Here is an 18,227-nt window from a genome sequence, read left to right on the forward strand (position 1 = left end):
ACCAAACCCCCTTTCTTACCTCTACCAATTATAGAGGCAGAGGGGCCCGCAGCTGTTTAAGGCCTGATTAATGAAGCGCTGAAAGTGGCTTCAGGGGTTCTGCTCAACTTCATCAGCTCCACACAAAAGCCTGCAGCTCTCAGAAGTGATGATATCTGCTACAGATTCTATAACCAACCTCCTGGTTATCATCACACGGCCGTGTATTGTCTGTGGCATATTAGGGTTCTGGAGGTTTCATAAGCAAGAAGACTTAACCGCAAAACGATGCTGAAATGACCCTTCGCTGGAGTCAACCCAGACATTCATATATCACTCGGATGAAGCATCTCATAAAAGTGAGGTCTGTGAACATGGTTATATAGGTTTCTACTCTGCCCCCTTTATACCTGCATATTCAGAGTTCTAGGCCTACTGTAAAATCTAAACTAAGTGATATCAGCGGTCTTGGCAAAGTTTCATGTACCTGGGTCATTTAGGTGATTATAATCAGTGGCTTTATGGTTTTATTTTAAAAAGAACGATAAGAAACTAAAGGTGCTAAGCAGCCTTAAGGTTAAGAACAGGAAGGTTTCGGGTTCAGTCACCTGGACTGATGGGAAAGTAGGTGAAGTTAATTCACTGATGGCGCTTTTCCACCAAAATAACTCTGGTTTTTGAACCAGTTCTGTTAGGGCTTATAAGAACCGCCGTGCTTTTCAGCAACCAGTCCATGTTTCCACCAGTGTTAGTGGAACCGTTAAAACGTCACATCATACATCATCAACAGAGGGTGTTGCACAGCGGAGGTGAACGTGGTTTGCGTTAAAGAACCTAGTACTCTTCGATTCTCACTGCATACAGTCCTTGTTCCAGAACCTACTTTTGTTGGTGGAAATGGTTTGCGAACCAGAATGGTGCCGGTTCCTAAAGGTTAGAAAAGCTGGCTTGGTGTCAGATGGTTAATGGTTCAATTCTCTGTAGTTGCAGGAAAGAAAGTAAAGGCTAGTAGCTTTTGAGCGAGAATCCTATCCCTCAGTTATGATGCATCTAAGGATTAGAGAAGCAGGCTTAGAACCAGAAGGTCACTGGATCAAATCCCTAAAATGTCAGGAAAGAAAGTAGAAGAACTTCACTCAACAGTGCCACAACGAGGTGCCCTTAAGCAAGACACAATGTCCAATTGCTTTCTGGGCACTGAGGTACCTGAAGGCTAGAGAAGTGGGCTTGGTATCAAATGGTCACTGGTTCAATTCCCTGTAATGACAAGAAAGAAAATAATGGAACTTGACTGATTTGTGCCTACAGCTAAGGTGCATTTGAGCGAGGATCCTAACCCCCAGTTTCCAGATGCCTAAAGGCTAGAGAAGCAGACTTAGAACCAGAAATCAAATCAAATTTATTTGTATAGTGCTTTTTAGAACTGGTTTTAGCACAAAGCAGCTTTGAAACATGATCACAGGACAAAGAATCAGGCAAAACATTAAACATAGAAAATACACAATACAGAACCCCCAGTAAGCACGGAGGCAAGGAAAAACTCCCTCAGAGCTGCAGAAGGAGGAAGAAACCTTGGGAGGACCAAGACTCACATTTAAGGGGGGATAATCCTACCACTGGTCAAAATTTTACTTTTTTTTTTTTTTAAGTCTTTATACATCCACATAGATTTGATATATTCAGGAGTATAGCAGCACCACTAATGGCTTGGATGTATTCTCAAAGTCACTGGATCAAATTCCTGAAATCCCAGGAAATGAATGCAACACTTCCTTAACAGTAATGTTTAAGGTGCCTTTGAGCAAAGCACCTTAACCCAGTTGCTCTTTGGGTGCTGATGTGGTCCCCCACCAGGTGTGCACTGTCTGTGCTCATTACCTCTAGTGTGCAGTGGTTTTCACTACCACAGATGGGTTAAATGTGGAGGAAAATTTTTGTTGTACTGCTGTGCAAGGACAATAAAACGACGACTGTAGTGTTTATCCAGTTGAACCTGCTTTACTTGCTTTTCAAAAAAGAGCTGTAGTGTAGTAACTGTGTGGTAAGTGCAAGTCCTCGCCTGAACTGTGATAAAATAATGACTAAGACGGACAGATTGGAGGACTGTTATAGGAACATGTGTCCACAGATGGGTCTGGCAAAGTCACCGCACTCCTACCAATCTTAATTACTTGTCTGCCAGCCAGACAAGTGAATCTTAAGCCAAATAGCTGCAATTATGGTTCAATCAGACACCCAACATCGCGCCATTTGGAGGGAAGGATGGACGGATGGCGTCTCTTTAATTTGCATTTCATCAGGGAGTGCAGGCGTGAATGGGGTGTCATTAGGCTGGGCGAGGTTCTGAGAGGCCGTCACTTGTGTGGTAAATATTGTTAGCGCGTACCAAATATCAGCAGCTGAAATAGTAATTATTGGCCCCATTATCGCGGAGTCCAGCTTGATCTAACTGCCATTTCGTGTAATAACACCGAATTACTGCACACACACATTTTCTCCATTCACAATCTGACACTGATTCCAGAACATACATTGATGGGCTTGGTCAATAGACAATTTGCTTGTGATCAGAACAAAGCCATTATGAGCCAGGCTAACCTCTGTGATTATGCTTGACCTTTATATTATAATACTCATGAATGAAAATGGAAGACCATTTTTTCTCACAGTTTTAGAGTAATCAGCTGGGTGTCTCAAAGTATCCAGGACAGTAATGACAGTAATCAGCTGGGTGTCTCAAAGTATCCAGGACAGTAATGGCGAGGCCCAATCAGAACCTACAGGATCCGATTAAAAGGCCTTTAGATGGTGCAGGTATTACCAGTGATAAAATTACAAAGGCCAACTTATTGATCTTACTGACATTTGGAAACATTTTTCACACTGATTCCTAAATATACACTGAAGACCTTAACCAACAGATATCTAAGGGATTGTGTTGGGAAGTGTTGATTCCAAACCTTTAACTAATGCTAAATTGTGTTTATAAGTAGACAAGCAGATATTTTAATCAGAATCATGTTAATACTACATGACCACTGAAAGGCCCAGGAAAATCACTGGCTATATTTACACGCAAAACTTTATGATCACATTACGCTTAACTGCCTGCTATCCATGTTGTAGGCTGTAAGAGTAAGCATCAATTTTACTCAGTGTTAGCTGTTTACAGCATTTTCTTTTTTCCATCTAATTTTCGATGAATATTCAAAATCCATTAATATATATACAAACTGCATTAAAATATCTAAGCAAAGTCAAAGTATCCAGGCTTACAGTATACATTTCTCTCATTAAACAGAGTGAAACAATGGAAAACAGTTTTGTTAGAGATCTGCATGATGTATGACATATGGCAACATATACCAGTAGTGCTAAATGATATGACATCAAATCAATAGCATGATTAAATAAACATATGACCTCAATTACATTAAATAAATTATTATTTTAATTAACAATGGCACTTAATTTTGGTACAAGCTGCTGATGTTAATAAAAATTTACACCTAGCCCTATATATCCATTCCCTATATATTTCAGTTATTTATTAGTTAGTGGATCTTTACTCATGGGGCTTGTTTATTAGTGCATATACAGTATATACTGTGCCCACAGGAGCAAGATTAACCTAATTAGAATAAAAAAAAAAACAGATTTATTCCCTTTGGGCTTCAAGATCTGACCACCCAACTGTAAAGAAGACAGAAGGAGAAGCATGAAGGGCAAAGAAGAAATAGTAGATTAGTAGTAGACTGATTTCTTTACATTATATCAAAGCATCATATCCTCAGTCGTGTCTAATTTCATCTTATTGTAGGAGAAATGAGGAAAGCATGGAAAATGTAGTTTCCCATGACATGGACCTTGAATAATAACTGAATAATATTAATAATAAACCGATGGTTCAAGGGGTAAGGGTGAACGAGAGTTGTCTCCCACAACATGACAACCACCTGCACTGCTGACGAGCACATTCCCCAGCAAGGTCTGCAAGGGAACCGTCTTATTCAAAAGCACCCTGGGCCTTTGTTTGGGTGCTGTGGCTCATAAAAACAGAATCTAAAGTCCATAGCAAGCTCGATTTACACCGCAGAGCCTGGAGGGTGGGGCCGTGCGAATTCCAGCGGCCTGCTCACATTGTATTCATGGCTCTGCTATTTGTTTTGACATCCTTCTGACAGGACCAGAAGATCAGAAGACTGACCTGCTCAAAAACGGTCAAAATGGACACCTCTTATGTTGTCCCAGCTGCTGGGTGTTGACTCTGAAATCAGTGTGGACATATTTTATTCTGAGTATTCTGTCCATACGTCCATTAAAAACAAATATGCAACAGTGTCTTAGTCCTGTTTATTAGGACTAATTATTTATGCTCTTGCTAATGGACTAAAACGTTTATCATTGATTTTGGTAACAAATCAGTAGAAATTATCAAAAACATATGGAATAGAATGTACACTCCATGGACAAAATACTGGGATATTTGCTTATTTATTGTTTCTTTTGAAATCAAGGGTATTCAATTTTTTACTGCTTTTGTTGGAATAACTGTCTCTATTGTACAGAGGAGGATTTTGGAGCACTGTGGAGATTTCATTAAAGTTGTTGAAGAGAGAATAGTACGTCTAGCACGTCTAGCATTAGCCATGGTCTCAATAGGTTCAATAAAGAGACCTATTTTATTGGCAAAATTCTCTCTATAGGGACTAAAAACACGCAAAAAGGAATGTACCAATTCTCTTAATTAATCACGGGTGTGTTTTGGGCATAGCGTGAAATAAAGCAATCATTGTGCCAGTACTCATTCCCTTTAAGAGGCAGGTGTGCTCTGACTGGTGCATTGGTATCTTAACAGCACGGTGCTTTTACGTGTCTCAGAGACATGCTGACCTGCATGTTCATGCTGTAAATGTTTGCCCGCAGCTAATTTAAGCATCCGTGTGTGTGTGTGTGTGTGTGTGTGTGTGTGTGTAACAAGCAGGAATGTACACAGCGCTTTGCATGGCTAAGATGGCTAGGATCGGTTGGCTGACTTTTGACTGTTGTCATGGTTTTAATCAGTGAGTGGTGCACCTTCTGTATTTCCTACCGGCAAGATAGAAGTACGCCAGAAGCTTATCTGAACACACCTAAACTCAGACACTATTTTAACAGTGCGTGCGCCAAGCATGAAAATAGACTGTTGATGGGGTGTAAGATAGCAATGAGCATCGCGGCGTGCCGTGTGCTTTGCTTTACGTTAGGGTCCATAGTGTATTTTGTTCTCTGGCATTCTCAAAAGGTGTCATTTTCTGACATAGAATTAGTATTCCAGAAATATGGACACTGTACATCAGACATATTTGGGCACAACAATAGCAAGATTAGGGTAGCAGAGAATGTCCTGATTGGTCTGTCTTTGTGCTCTGTAGACTCATCAGTGTTCTCTCCACACTCAAAACCTTTCTTTCATAGTGCATCGGTTCAGTTCTGGGGGTGGCCTAAGCAAAATCAGCAAATAATTCTCAGGTATTTAGAAAAGGTTAGTATTATTTGAGAGGTGGCATCATATGATGGACATTATTCACACATACAATCATTGGTTCCTAAAAAGGATATATAAGGAACACTGGGACTGGGTGTATCGATATTCTGACAATGCAGACACGTTTCTCTGCTCGTGTACAGACATATCTGGCCATATATCACGCTCTCATATGAAGAGATGAATTGCTTATTTAGGTTAACTTGTTTTTTTTCTGTGAAAGATACAAAAGGCATGACGTCTTGGGGCAAGTTCTGGAAGATCTACACTGAAAACAGAAACAACAAAAGAACGGCAGAGCTGGCAGTGGAACGCTGGGGGAAAGGCAGGGTGCCAGCGCACATTTCACACAACTCTGCTCAAAAGTACAGCACCATAAATCAACCTGCCTTTCATTTCTGAGACAACTGCCAACTCTCCAACTTCTGCCTCTCTGCCAACCTGGATCATCTGCTTTACCTGACGTGACTGCTTCTTTTAATCGCAGTTTCTATACTCTAAAAGAACATATCAAAAGAATATATCAGTTAAACCAACATATATATATCATTATTATTTTGACGGGACAGGGTTAATGAGTGCATCGATACATTTTATAAATGCATAAACTCATAAACACAACATGTATAATAAAATGCATAAAGTACTGTATACTCACATAACAATGAAGTCGTGAAGAGAAACTAGAAATTTGAAACAAAAACATAAGCTGTTATAAAAGAGCTGTTATAAGGTTACAATGGCCTTGGGTTCAGAAGGCAGCCAACAAGCAATGATGAGCACATGTTGACAACAAAGAGGTTCAGCGCAGCGACGAAAAGGTCAAGGGGTTGTTCGTTTAAGATGGAGGCCGATTTAGTTTTGAAGTGGTCGAGTTAAAAAGAAAAAGCAACGCTATCCGACAAGGACTCAAAGAAAACGTTGAAACACTTTCTTGAGTTCATGAAGGTCTTTTGGGGAATAGTAAAATGCTTTGAATGACGTTTGTGTAGTTTTCTTTACACTGAAAATATAAAACAGTGCTTTGAATCAACTTTATATTCCTTGATATTGGCTTCCCACATATTAAATACAGTATATAACCCCATCAAGACTACTACTGTCCTTCAGTTTACCTACATTACTTTGTAAATGTCATTTAGTTTAAGATGAACTAAAGTTCACACTTGCATCAGGACAATTTAAAGCATCTGTTTTTTCAGTAGGAACAAAAATAGAAAAATAGAAGACAACTAAAAAAAATGTCAATCAAAAACTTGCAATTTCACTGCACAACAAAGTGCCTGGCAGTAAATTCACTGATCAAAAAATAGTAAAAAACCAGCAGCACTTGTTGATGGAGAATTTATTAGAGATACAAAAAAAAAAAAAAAAAAAAAATTCATCACTCTTAGTTTCACTGACACATTAAATTCATTTTCATGATTTTCTTTTTAAATCATTGGGTGTTCAGATTACCAAATTTAATTAATATACTATTTAGCAGATGAACACAGTGATATTTGAGAAGTGAACTGAAGTTTATAGGCTTTACAGAATAGGTTTCATAATTCTTTAAACAAAATTAGGCAGGTGCATAAATTTGGGCAATAAACTTTTTCATACCACTGTTATTCGTTGCTATGATGTTGCTAAGTGCTTGCTAGTTGCTACATTATTATAACGTGATTGTAAGGTTGATTATCCCAGATGGTTGCTTTAGTATCTCAGGTTGTTTTCCTTTAATAGCTGAGTAACAGCTGTTGGTCATTGTTTCTTAATCTGAAGGGTTTATCAATAAAAATAATCTAAAGATCATTATAAGCTAAGATATACTGTAAACAACATGGTCAAATTTAAGATAGATAGCTTAAATGAAGGTTGCTAAAAACTAAACAGTTATCTAACCTGCATTAGCAAGTTAGCTAAAGCTACTTAGTGAAAATATGATTGTTTCAGGCTAATATGCTAGCTAATAGGTTATTCTGTGGTATGACTTCAAATGTTTAATCCTTTACTATATTTTTCTCACTATAAGGTTCACTTAAAATCCTTTAATTTTCCCAAAAATCGACAGTCCACCTTATAATCAGGTGTGCCTTATGTATACATTTTACCAGTCAGGTATTAAGGAGCAGTAAAGCCACTTTGCTGAAGTGCAGCGTTATACAGAAGTTTCAGTTTAGTTCTCCAGCACTGAGGCTAAAGCAATATTAGCATTAGCCGCTAACCACAGCACTAGCGCTTTCACATGAGTATATCAGACTGTAGCCTGCGTGCTTTTGGCACTAAAACAAGCTATGTGGGACAAACCGGTAGCTGATAACACCCTTGGTTACCGAAAGACTCAAGGTCCCTCAGTGTAGCGCTGTAGGGAGGCTAGGGTGGCTAGCGCTGCCGCTAACTGCGCTAAAACAGTGGAAATCTAAGCTTACTGTTAATAAAAGAAAGAGCTTTACTCACCCAAATAAACCGTTTTCAGTAAAGAAAACACATCCAGTGACTTTTCTGAATTAGAAGAAAAACATGGCAACACCCTTGTTCCTTACTATAGTCGCTTGAAATGCACCTTATAATTCGGTGTGCCTTATACACGAAACTAGATGTCCATTTATAGTGCACTTTCTAATCCGGTGCTCCTTATAGTCCAAAAAATATGGTATATAGTTTGGAGAGTGTGTGCTACAGTCTAATGGTGCTATAAGCTAAATACACTTTGTTCTACAGTGATTTTTAATCACATTTCAGATCCAGCTAATCTTAAGAGCATGTTAGCTGATACTTTATAGCACCCCAATTTCTCCTAATTCAGTGATTTTTCTGCTCTCACTGATCTCTATTGACAAGTTGATTAAAAATGTATATGAATCAATTATTTATAGCGTTATTTTAGCGAATGCCTGAGGAGCTGAACTTCTCACAGTCAGCTCAGTCAGATACGCAGACTCAACCAATTTGTGTCCCAACTGTAGAGTTTTCTGAGGCTTTACGTTTACAGTAAATGAGTACAGTGCCATGAATTAGGGGGCTTTGAATGTCAGTCTGCAGTTTTCATACTTGAGTAAGATTCTCATTATTCAATAATCTGTCATTGTACTTTAGGGGACTCTTAGCACTTGTATGTCCCACTGTGTTCCAGTGTGTCCTGAAGAAAAGGAAAACGTCCATCAGGCAATTACTATGCTAATTAGCTCGCAGATTTCCTGGGAGGAAATCCCAGAGGAAAGAATGACAGACATGCTTCCCACTGGGAATCATTCCCATCGCACATGAAAACCTGTGGTAAACAGGCTGCTGTGTCTTATGGAAAAATAAACCACATTTCCAGCAAACAGGCGTCCAACTGTTCTTTAGTCTTTAAGTAAAGTGGACAGACAATTTGACAGTATGTTGATATGTTATGTATTGTACATTGTCTGAGGATACTGTATTGTTAGAGTATTGTTCATCTGAACATATGAGTCCTAATAAAGCTGGAGAAACAAGATTTTATAATTTACTTTACATACAGTAAACTGCTTTCAGTATTTGGTATTTTTAGTATCAAGTTAAATCAGAGAAAAGACATTAGGCTGTTGCTACATAAATGTTATGGTATTCCAGGTGTTTGTGTTGATTTATGTGACTAGCTTCTTGCTATGGTATGCCAGGTGGTAGCTATGGTTTGGCTTGGTGGTTAATATGGTGTTGCTAGGTGGTTGCTGGGATATCCCAAGTAGCTGCTATGACATAGCTAAATGCTTGCTAATTTTATTTCAAATGTTTTTCCCATTTTCGCCACAATTTACACAGCCAATTACCCAACCTGCTCATTAGGACTCCCCCTATCACTAGTGATGCCCCAACGGCAGGAGGGTGAAAACTAGCACGTGCCTCCTCTGATACATGTGAAGTCAGCCACCACCTCTTTTCAAACTGCTGCTGAGTAGCATCACTGTGCGCTAAGAGGAAAGCACAGGAACTCGGTTCTGATACATCAGCTCACAGACGCCACGTGCTGATTAATATCACCCTTTGGAGTGATGAGGGGAGAGAGAGCACCATCTACCCACCCAGAGAGAGCAAGGCCAATTGTCCTCTCTCAGGGCTCTGGTAGCCGATTGCAAGCTACATGTAAAGTTCGGGTTTAAAATACTACAAGGCTTCAATCGAGTGGCCCGATTTTGGTTTGCACATAACAGACTATTTTGGGACTACCACCTATAAACAAACCAGCACTATTTGCTCCAGTTAAATTGGTTTGTTTGTTCCTTTGATGTGGTTCGTTTGGGCAGGTGTGAAAACAGTAATCAGACTCAGGTGCTGACCAAAACAATCGCACAGAGACCCACAAGAGGAGGGGATCTTAGTCTGGTTCAAAAACAAACTCTGGACTCATTTGTTTGTTTGTTTGTGGTGAGAACATGATTCAGTCTCATTCCAACTAGAGACCGACCGATATGGGTTTTTCTAAGGCCGATGCCGATACCGATCATTAGTGGTCAGAGTCAGCCGATGGCCGATGTGACCTGCCGATTTTTAGGGCCGATATGCTATCGTATTATACTTATTTGGCATGCTTAAAATCATACTAGTAAGAGGAGGCACAACAGTTGTAAACTTCACACAATTTATTGAAAATAAGGTTAGCATTTTATAGTGACTTTAATGTTACTATATCACTATATGTTAATAAAAAAATATTAATTTTATTTAGATTGTATTATCCATAACATTTTATTCTATTCATTATATAACATATGTTCTATATACACTATAAACATGAATATATAGTAGAAATATTATGTTGGCTATTATATAAAATTTACTGTAGGGGCCTAACAAATGTATGACTTGTTGCAGTCTGTTAGTCTATTAATTATTCATTTTAATATGTTTAACAGAGTGCAAGAAGACTTCCATAATGTGACAACTTTAGATAGTTACTCCAAAACGGCAAAGCTCATTTCTTCTTCAACTCCATGCAGTTGAAAACGAATGGACATGGGAGGACAATGTTATAAAATGTTCACATTAGGGCTGCAGCTATTATTTTACAAAAATGGGTGACGTTTAAATTAAGAATAAAATTATAAATAATGCAAAAACAGACAGGTGCTGTAATTTAAATATAGCTTTATCTGTTTTTTTTTCTTCTTCAAATGAGCTCCTTAGCCAGAGAAACGCGTCTCATCAGCTGTACTGGAGGTTCGGTGCGTGAGCGGAAAATGAGTTGAGAAAGCTGAAGAGCGCGGACTTTATAGGTTCAGGATAAAATGAGCTTTTATCAGAAAAGTCTGGAGGGGGTTCTAAAGTAGAACCCGACAAAACAGAAAATTCTGCTCATCGTTTCATTTAATATCTAACAGCGCAAACCGCTTTAAACGGGTGAGTTTTACAGCAGAACAGCAGGAGGCGGCATGATTTAATGTCTGTTTGTAGTGAAGGAAAAAGAGATGTTTTATTTTAACTCCATTATTTTAGAAACTATTTGTTTTATTAATTCGTTTACAATAAAGCTTATTTATATACAGTGTTGGGAGTAACGGCGTTAAAACTAACGGCGTTATTAACGCCGTTACTTTTTTTCAGTAACGAGTAATCTAACTAATTACTATGACTGTAACTATAACGCCGTTACCATTTCCGACACCCCGTTACTGCACGTTACTTTAGCAGCTCTATGAACTTTTTTTTTTTATTTCGCTTTGCCCTGGTTAACCCCTCCTCTGTCCGGTGAACTTGAGCTTCTGGCCGCTGTGCCTGTGGTTTGGCGTGGTGAAGTGAGGCACAATTGTGACGATTTGCGTGCTCTAATCAATTCAGTGATTGCCGTGGACAACCCAAGTTCCGAATTAAGGACGTTAAGCTCTTTTTAGCTGCTCCGGTTTTTGTGGTGCTGCTGCTTTCTATTTTAGAGCTTAGATTCTCTGCCCGAATCCCACCTGACCTGAGGACCGACCCGAAATCAGGCTCCTATTTTTATTTTATATAAAGCTCTGGTGTGATAATCACAATGTTGCTAAGTAACCAATTATTATTGTTCACTAAAGCGAACGAAATAGCGAAAATTGAAAGTGAAAAACATTTGTGTTAACTGAATCTAATAAAAACGGTAATTAAAAGGAAAAACATAACTATCTCGAACTGTATTTTGTGTTTATAAAACTAACTAAAACGAACTGAAATTACTGATAGAATACCCTCATTTTTGTGTTTAATTTATTTATAAGTGCTGTTGTACAGCGGAGTTGTACAGCGGGCTGTGTTGTGCCGAGCGCGCGGCACTCGTGGTCCGTTAGTTCTTGTGTAAAGCACTCGCGCTAGCAAGCCCACCCTAAAAACTTACTGAACAGAAAAAATAAAAACAAAATAAAATTAAACTATAATAAAAATGAAAACTGTAATCACGTAGCTCTGGGCGCACGTGAACGCCTCCGCGTTTGACTTGCAGCATTGTGTGTAGCTGTTCTTAAAAATCATTTAAATTAAATAATAGTTCTATGCTTCTATGTTACAGTGTTAATTAACATAATTCTGATTATATTTCGCTCATTCAATCAGCCCGAAAACAGACAGTTTATGGGGCGGATCGGGTCAGGCTCATAATGACAGTTTATGGTTCGGGCTTGGGCAGAATGTGCACGGGCTCCGTCGGATTTTTTGGGCACGATCTAAGCTCTATTCTCTTTTGGTGAAGCTGTTATATTAATACCATTTTAACGGGCATTAAATTGTTGTTTTTGTCCATTATTTTGTTTTATATATACATATTTCTTTTGAGTGTGGCTTGGTTTGTTAAATTTCATCCCCAGACGCGTTTTTCCGCTTTTTTCAGTATTACAAGTTTTAGTAATTTTCTTTGGTTGTGTGGAGAATTTCGTTTTATTTTTTTGAAATTCGTTAGATTATATTTTTGTCAACATTTTGGGTTTATTTTCGTTTGTTATTTTTTGTTATTTTTCTAATAATAATAGTAAATGCATAATTGATTTCCTTTTTTTGACGGGCGAATAATAAAAAGTAACGCGATAGTTACTTTTACTGGTAACGTGCCCAACACTGTTTATATATAAGGAGAAGTACAGTCCTCTAATAATCCTGACTAACCAGTAATTATTATTTCAGCGCAGCTGATGCTGCGAATATCCTTAAACAGTTTTAGTCCTGCCCTTTTTCATTTCGTCTAAAATAATTTAAATACTGAAAATATCAAGTGTTAATTTGATTTTATTTACTTAGATTTTCGTTTCTGAAGAAGAGACGTCAGTTATTTTATACTAGAGCTTATAGATAGGGCTTGCCTTGCATAGTCAGGGCGCATTCCAAATGCACTCCTGCCATCAACGCTAAGCATAGTTTCGTTTGGAGAGAAATGCTACAACACCGATGCAGTTGAAATTCTATTCTTTTTCAGTAAATGAAGCAACATCACAGATTACTAATCATGAGAGAAAATATAGACTTTGGGACACTGGATTGTAAATATGGATGCCTTACCCGTTTAAAGTCTTGCTCACTCTTGAAACCTTGCGCTGCGTTCCAAGTAGCTGCCCGCAGATGTGCCGGATTAAAATCGGCGCGGCCAAATAAGAAAATCGGCCGATGCCGATTGATAAAAAAATAACAAAAATCGGCCGATTAAATCGGCTGGCCGATCGATCGGTCGGCCTCTAATTCCAACTCTAAATATCCTCTTCATATTTGAGTTCTGTATTTACTTTCTTGTTCTCGTCCCACACACCTGTGACCAATCAGATAAAACAGTGTGCTCAGTTGGTATGTTGGGGTGAACTTGGTGCAATTCAATTTTTGCCTGTGTGAAAACAAACCAAACTCTGGGGAAACAATCCAAATAAACTGACTCGTCAACTAATTCAGACCAGGGAAACAAACAACAAATGTAAAAACACCCTAAATTATCCTAAACCCACGCTCTTGTTGCTCAATACAATAAAATTCTCCAATAACGTTCGTAAATCTAGTTGCGAGCTTTCCCTGGACAGTAGAGACTGGGTTTCCAACAAAAGCAGGATAATTGACTTGTCCATGTACTGTATCCAACCTCAGAAAACAAAAATGAAAACAATGCTATATGGTTCTTATTAAAAATGAGGAATTTTGCTTTTTGGTCGAATAGATAAAAAGACTAAAAATAATTCATACTAAACAATGATGTTTTTGATGATGTGATTAAACTGCAACCATAATGGATGAGGTGCTCGGGCATGTTGAGGTATACTAAAATATTGTATTTTTTACATTTACTTTCATTTTTCGTGCATTTTTTTTATTGTATTGTGCTTTGTTGGTATGTCTGCTTGGATATTAAAATGCTCAAAAAATAGTTTTGTAATTTTTTTTTTGTATTTAATTAGTGCATCATTCACAAAAAAACCTGCAAAATCATACAATGTTTGGTATTCTGTATTTGGCTAGTAGCCAAACATTTTATTTAATTTTATTTCAGTTGCACTTTCAGCCAAAAATCTTCATTTCGCTGCATCTCTATTAAAAATGTAATTAAAAAGAGCGATATGTTTCCTATTTGTTAAGCCTTATTATTAACAGCCCTGAGAACATCATTCAGATTCATTCAGCTCAGTAATAAATACACACCAGCAGCCAAATCCTGGCCCACTGCACCATTCAACACAAAGAGGGGCTTCTCCTGCCCTCCACAACTGGGCTCTCTGCACGGCTCTCCTGGGCCAGCTGTGGACGGCCTGGAGGAGTCATTTGTTCACAGTGGCTTTCTTTTATGGAGGGTGCTGACAATGTGGCGAATGTTGAGGAAGTGGGCGGCCATCACTGGCCCTCATCCCTCAGCAGACCAGATGGTAGGAACACTTGTCTCACCACAAGTCCCCTGGCACCCACATTCACACACACACACACACACACACGGCTTCAGCTGTCTCTGCAACAGGGAAACCCCAGTTTATGTACATTCATATACATGTAGGTCACCAACACACTACAGTGTGACTGTATAGTACAGTATAATCTGTATACAGTCAACAATGTATGAGAGTATGCAGTCAAAATTAAGTACAGTAATGTTTTTAAAAATGGAACAGACACGATTGTACACTTCTTAAAAAAGAGCAAAACAAATAAACACACCTAAAATCTGATGCTGGCATAGAACTGGAAGTTCTGCAAATGGAAGTTAACACTTTTCACATGAGCCAACTCAAATCTAAGGTATGACACTTTCAAACTAAAGCTTACACAAATCAACACTTTTTAAAACTAGAAGTCAAATGTATCTTTTAAAACTAAACAACAAATTGTACACAAATACACACATTTTAGAGTTAAAACTAAAGCTAACACAAAAGTAGACTTTTCGAACCAGCGCTAACTGAAAAGTACACTTTTAAACTGGAGGTAACACAAATCTACACTTTTCAATCTAAAGCTAAAACAAAACGACACTTTTTAAAGTAGAGCTAGGCCAAATCTACACTTTCTAAACTAGAGCTAAATCAAAAGTACACTTTTAATCTAGAGCTAACTCAAATCTACACTTTCTAAACTAGAGCTAACTCAAATCTACACTTTCTAAACTAGAGCTAACTTAAATCTACACTTTCTAAACTAGAGCTAACTCAGATTTACACTTTTCAAACTAAAGCTAACACAAAATGACACTTTTAAAACCAAAGCTAACACAAAAGTAGGCTTATTAAATCAGAGATAACTCAAAAGTACACTTTTCAAACTAATGCCAACACAAAAGTAGTTCAAACTGGAGCTTAAAAAATAAATTAAAACTAAATCTAACACAAATGTACACTTTTTAAATGAAAGTTAGCAAAATTAGCAACTTACGTCTATTTTAATAAGAGCTCACATAAATGTACATGATTTAAACCTAAGCTAACATAAAAGAACACTTCAAACACTGAGGCTAAAACAAACATACGTTTCATACTACTGCTCACACACATGTACACTTTCCAACTGAATCTAACAAACAGAAAAATGTTAAACTGAAACAAAACCAAGTTAACATAAATATACACATCAACTAAATAAGCTAAGCTAAATGTAAACACTTAAAACACTAATGGTAATATAAAGGCATGTTCTGTTTTTTTTTTGTTATTAAAGAGTTGTGCATTTTAAACTGGAGTTAACTTGTGCAAACCAGCTATTTTCATCACGGCATGAACGGGTCCCAAAAGGTCTGAGGAATTTTGACATCTGCCCCGGCACACATGGGAACACAGATGTGTGGAGAACTTTTGAAAAAATACAAATCCCAGATTTCCTGTCTTTTGCAGTTACAGGGGATATGCGCTGCTGGTGATTGGTGATTTTGGAAGAGGTCTCGCTCGTCTCGGGGGGATAAGATCACGTTTGAGGGGATATCTGGGACACGGGCACTTTTTTTTCCGACTAGCCAATATCTTCTGCAGAGAATGAAAATGATTGGCTTGCTAAAATTACACTTGGAGGGGTAATCTGATTATTTTTTCATAAAGCAGATCTGTGAAGGAGTCGAGCTTAAGAAGACAAGTTGAGAGGTTACGGGTTAGTCTGCTCTTTGGATTTTATAAGCTGCCTTCATCAAAAATTCTGTACGGAATAGTACATTAATCCACCACTTCCACAATATCACAACACGGCATCAGTTCACTCAGCAGAGCTGTATAGAAATGAAGAAGCCAGTAAAAAACTACTTAACTCTTTAGAATCATAGCAATTTACAATTTACCTAACATTACTTTGTGCAGGTGAGCACAACTTCACTTCAGATTTCAGAGCACTGGAAGATTGAGGTTGTGTCCCAATTGCATACTTATTACTAGCCACTAACTAGGGGTGTGTTTAAAAAATAGATTATTCAATTTAAATCAATCTTCATTTAAAAGATCAGAAATTTATTCATATAAAAACTGTAAGAAGTCTACACAAGGAGCAAGAGGAGCAAGAACGTATCTGGGTATTTGTTGTATGTTTGTACTTTGTTTACTGCGAACTTCTAAACGGAACAGTATTTGGGCTGCGACTGATGACGTTTCCAGAGTCCACAAGAATATAAGCACAGACAAGAACGCAGATTGAAAAACCATTCTAGGGTCATCAGTACACATCTGTAAACCAGTTTTATGAGTTTAATGTCCAGCAAACATCGATCATGTACCAGTTTCTAATTTATGTAGTTTATTGCAAAATGCATTTTAAAAGAAAATCTATACCAAATAATGAGCCATTTAGTAAAGTAAATACACATACCTGGACTGAAGTACACTGAAGTTCAGCAAGTCTGCCACATAGCAAGCAATAAAAAGCAACGGTGTCAAAAGGATCAACACTAGGGTTAAAAATACCTTCTTTTCTTTTTTTTTACTGTACAAGTTAAAGTATTAACTCAAGATTTATACTCAAGTAAAAGTGTAAAAGTATTGGTTTCAAAACTGCGTAAAGTATAAAAAGTAAAAGTAAATGTAAAGGGAAAAAACAATTAAGGATAAAAGCTTGAAGTTTAAAACGATAAAGTTGATAAATTTGGGATGCACTAGGCTCCCTGTTTAGTCACATATATACCCATTGAAAATGAATATATTTTAATTTTAGCGCAATGGAAATTATTAAAGTACGACCAACCAAAATCGAATTCACTCTATTTGGATGAAGAGATTTTTCTGAATAGGGTTTGTATTGAATGATGAGAAGCCGGAATAAAAACAAGCTGAAATACAATAGGAGTAATAATAAGGCTGTGTTTAAAATGTAAGGAGTAGAAAGTTCAGATAATTGTGTAAAGATGTAGAGTAATAGTAAAACGTCTTCAAAAATATCCATATCCATAATATCCAAAATATTCCAGTAAAATATAAATCACCTCATATTTTAACTTAAGTAAGGTAACAAAGTATTTGTACTTCATTATTTGACACCTCTGATAGAAAACCTAACTAACTAGCTAAGTTTAGCCAGCAAGCTAGCTAACTAAATCAGTTATCTAAACAAACATTCCAACTAGCCACTTAGCTAGCAACAGACCATATCCATAAAAACTGTCAAAAAAAAAAAACACTAAACAAACACCTTTACATACGAGGACTACTATAGTAAAAGCACAAACTGGCTCAGAAAAAGGGATATCTCAGTTTTAATTATTAATAATCAGCCATTTAGCTCTCACCATTTGGAGAAGGACTCCTGAACTTGAAGCATGTTTTTCCCCTTAAGACCACAAGGGTGGCCGAGAGAACCTTCATTCTTCCTGTATTGACTCATTTAATAAATATTAATAGCATTAATTAACTGAAAAATGTTTAAATAAGTGTTTTCTCTCTTGTTGACCCTCAGCTTTCCAAGTTGCCTCCTCCTCTGAATATCTAATAGTGTACAGGTGTGCTTGCTGAGCTGAAGGAGTCTCTGTGTGCTGATTGGTTGGATTGGTGTAATCAAATCAACCAGCTAGCTGTGGGCTCCTCCTTCTTCCCACTACTTTACTATTACTTGACCAACCCGAGTAATACGTGGCAAGCTTTACATGTGTTTCTGACTAAACTGTTGTGTTACTTATTTGATTCTATAGAGTGGGATGTAAAATCTCAAAGTCTAAAGTCTGAACTTTGTAGCCGGTGAAGCTGTAGGGGGTGTGGCCTATGTTTTTTTTATTGTTTTGTCTGTTTTTCATTAGGGAGTTTTGGTTAGGTTAACTGTACTAAGGTTCTAGTGATGGCAAAAGTCTGTATTTTGGGAGATTGAATCAAATGAAGCAATTGATTCAAAAAAAGAT

The 18,227-nt window shown here is 37.6% G+C and overlaps 1 long non-coding RNA gene across 1 annotated transcript; it reads right to left on the reverse strand.

The window, feature by feature from the left end:
- Nucleotides 1-13,888: 13,888 nt before the first annotated feature.
- LOC125786987 (uncharacterized) lies at nucleotides 13,889-17,799 on the reverse strand. Its single transcript, XR_007428951.1, has 3 exons — nucleotides 17,625-17,799; nucleotides 16,712-16,742; nucleotides 13,889-14,333 (listed from the first exon to the last, which is right to left on the reverse strand). It is a non-coding gene; the product is annotated as an uncharacterized LOC125786987 (long non-coding RNA).
- Between the last annotated feature and the right edge of the window lie 428 nt (nucleotides 17,800-18,227).

Source organism: Astyanax mexicanus, chromosome 22 (assembly GCF_023375975.1).
Source record: "Astyanax mexicanus isolate ESR-SI-001 chromosome 22, AstMex3_surface, whole genome shotgun sequence".
Taxonomy (NCBI): Eukaryota; Metazoa; Chordata; class Actinopteri; order Characiformes; family Acestrorhamphidae; genus Astyanax; species Astyanax mexicanus.